This window comes from Panthera uncia, chromosome X, assembly GCF_023721935.1.
Source record: "Panthera uncia isolate 11264 chromosome X, Puncia_PCG_1.0, whole genome shotgun sequence".
Classification (NCBI taxonomy): domain Eukaryota; kingdom Metazoa; phylum Chordata; class Mammalia; order Carnivora; family Felidae; genus Panthera; species Panthera uncia.
This window is the reverse complement of record NC_064817.1, coordinates 24,626,626-24,630,100: the sequence shown is the minus strand read 5'-3', so window position 1 is coordinate 24,630,100 and position 3,475 is coordinate 24,626,626. Positions and strand designations below refer to the sequence as shown.

The window sequence follows — 3,475 nt, the reverse complement described above, 5'->3', positions numbered from 1 at the left end:
ACCTGGCTGATTCAAATCTTACAGTTTTCTCCGGGCACAGCAGATGTTTCACGTTGACTCTCCTCGTGGGCGTTTGCAGAGATTATTTGGAGAACTTTCTTCATGTTTCCCTCAACCCTGATCTCTTTGCATCTTCTTCAGTCCCTAGAGAGCTCGCTGTCTCTCCAGCCCCTTCTGCTAAGTCTTTCCACCCCGCCGGGCAACTCTTTGGGACAGGGTCGAAGATACACCTGTGGCAGCATGCCTGTGCTCTCTCTCTTCCCCCCTCTGGAAGGGAAACACTCTTTTTTGTTGTTTTTTCAGTTGTGTGTGTGTGTGTGTGTGTTGTTTTTGTTTTGTTTTGTTTTGTTTTTTTGCTCTTGCAAGCTTTGAGAGTGTGGTTGCCCAACTCAGCCACCGGTTTCTGTGCTCCGCTCTTCTGTGTTCTCCGTAGCCTGTCTGTTGCCCTTAGATTTCCCGGCGAGAGACCCACACTAATCCATGGTGTTCTCCAAACTGCAAGGACACTGATTAGCTCTACAAGTTGCCTCCTTAAAGTCCTTCGGTTGACTTCAGTTGCAAGGGCAAGTACGTCTGCCACTCCACCTTTGAGGTACCCTCAGCTTTCACAAAGGGCTCCCTCAAACATTCCTTTCACCTTCCCCATTTCCATACTCAGATGTGGGCGAGGGATTAAGGATCATGTAAACTCTGTGCTTCCTGCATCGTGACTGTAAACCTCATTCAGCTTCTTGCTCTCTCTTTGGGCCTCGGCAGAAACTTGTACAAGAGTCCTCTTTTAACATCTGAGTACTAATGTGCATTCGTTGGCGTTCTTTTCCTGAGCGCTTGAACCTAGGGTCAGCATGTGATTCCCGCGAGGGTCTTCTCTCGGCATACAGGATATTCCAATCTTTGTCTTGATTGCACCTTCTTCTCTTTCACTCTCCTGTTTTTAAATTCTTTTTCTTATAAAATTATAAGGGAAGAGTGCAAGAAACGATTTGAATGTTTCACAAACACTGCCATGGGTACACCAACATGGCAAAACTGTAGAAATCCAACTGCTGTTGGCGGGCAGGCAGCACTGTCCTAAGAAAGATCCACATGTTCTCTCCTCAGGTGATAGATGAAAGTCCACCTTCAGCACAGGAAAAGCAGTTCTGGGGTTCCAGTGGATACTTCACAGAGCTGCTGATACTATCTGTAAGATTAGTTCGGTTTACAATATTCTTCTTTACAATTGCTAACACATCAGAGAGCTTCACACCTTAGTCAGAATTATTAAATTACATGTCCTTCCTTTTGAAGGACCACCAAGAGGAGGTGCACTGAATAAATGGGAATAAATGGGAGTTTTTGTCCCTACCGAGGGAGAAGAGGATTTTTGGATTAATCTTCTTAGGGAATTTCCATCTGGATATAAATAAGAGGTTGGTGGAAAGATGGGGGGGGGGGCGCAGATGAGAGGGCCTGACAATAGGCAGAAGAAGGTCTTCGGATAGAAGTGACCATGACCTAACTAACTTCCTACTTAGAAATTCTGTCTGGGTGACTGCAGTGACCCCACTTTTGCTGCCCTCTTTTTCCATCGTTGGTTAATGGCACCCCCTGTGACACTATAGTTACTGTGTCATTTTGACTCGTTTTCCCACTGCATTTTGGGAATATATGATGAAACTTAGCCACTGAAGTGAAGGGGAGTGACAGACTACTATGGAGAGAAAAAAACCCCATATATATTTTCTACAGAAAACAGAATGTAAAGATAAGTAGAACAGAAGTAGGAAGGTAATACACAGCAGAGAATGGGCGACAAAATAATTATGAAAAGGGGAAAAATAAATTTGTAATATAAAATGCACTTCAGATTGACCTAAAATAGCCTACATTGTTACATTGTTTGTTTTACTCCTACAATGGGGATACAAATAACCATAGTATATTTCAAATAAAAAAGTTAAAATCGATTGTACCAAACCATGTTTTGGGTGCTTTTCATGGAGTATACATTTCAATCCCTACAATACCTCTACAGGTTAAATACTATCCCAGATAAGTAAGTCAAGGCTCAGCAAGTGGGTATCTTTCTCAGGATCCCCTCACTAGCATAAGGCACGGCTGGAATTTGGAAGTAATCCTGTCTCATGAGTGCCTCTCAGTTCCCATCCCTAGATTGCACTGCCTCCAGCGTAGCTGCAAAAGTGACATACAAGTAAGTCTATCTGCGACACTTTGTAGAATGCATGGAACACACCTCATGTTAATATCCAGGTGGCCAAGTGCTACCTTCGGCAGCACATATACTAAAATTGGAACGATACAGAGAAGATTAGCATGGCCCCTGCGCAAGGATGACACGCAAATTCGTGAAGCGTTCCATATTTTTTGGTAAAAGAGGAAGCTGAGAAAAAGAGAGATAAAAAAATCCAGGAGTATGAGGGGAAAATTAGAGAACTAAGCGATACACTAAAAAGAAATAATATACGCATAATTGGTATCCCAGAGGAGGAAGAGAGAGGGAAAGGTGCTGAAGGGGTACTTGAAGAAATAATAGCTGAGAACTTCCCTGAACTGGGGAAGGAAAAAGGCATTGAAATCCAAGAGGCACAGAGAACTCCCTTCAGACGTAACTTGAATCGATCTTCTGCACGACATATCATAGTGAAACTGGCAAAATGCAAGGATAAAGAGAAAATTCTGAAAGCAGCAAGGGGTAAACGTGCCCTCACATATAAAGGGAGACCTATAAGACTCATGACTGATCTCTCTTTTGAAACTTGGCAGGCCAGAAAGGATTGGCACGAGATCTTTAATGTGCTGAACAGGAAAAATATGCAGCCGAGAATCCTTTATCCAGCAAGTCTGTCATTTAGAATAGAAGGAGAGAGAAAGGTCTTCCCAAACAAACAAAAACTGAAGGAATTTGTCACCACTAAACCAGCCCTACAAGAGATCCTAAGGGGGATCCTGTGAGACAAAGTACCAGAGACATCACTACAAGCATAAATCATACAGACATCACAATGACTCTAAACCTGTATCTTTCTATAATAACACCGAATGTAAATGGATTAAATGCGCCAACCAAAAGACATAGGGTATCAGAATGGATAAAAAAACAAGACCCATCTATTTGCTGTCTACAAGAGACTCATTTTAGATCTGAGGACACCTTTAGATTGAGAGTGAGGGGATGGAGAACTATTTATCATGCTACTGGAAGCCAAAAGAAAGCTGGAGTAGCCATACTTATATCAGACAAACTAGACTTTCAATTAAAGGCTGTAACAAGAGATGAAGAAGGGCATTATATAATAATTACAGGGTCTATCCATCAGGAAGAGCTAAGGATTATAAATGTCTATGCACCGAATACAGGAGCCCCCAGATATATAAAACAATTACTCACAAACATAAGCAACCTTATTGATAAGAATGTGGTCATTGCAGGGGACTTTAACACCCCACTTACAGAAATGGATAGATCATCTAG

At 42.3% G+C, this 3,475-nt stretch overlaps 1 non-coding gene across 1 annotated transcript; it reads left to right on the top strand.

Annotated features, from left to right (window-relative positions):
• Window positions 1–2,261: 2,261 nt before the first annotated feature.
• On the top strand, window positions 2,262–2,368 carry LOC125932508 (U6 spliceosomal RNA). Its single transcript, XR_007460652.1, has one exon. It is a non-coding gene; the product is annotated as a U6 spliceosomal RNA (small nuclear RNA).
• Window positions 2,369–3,475: the final 1,107 nt, after the last annotated feature.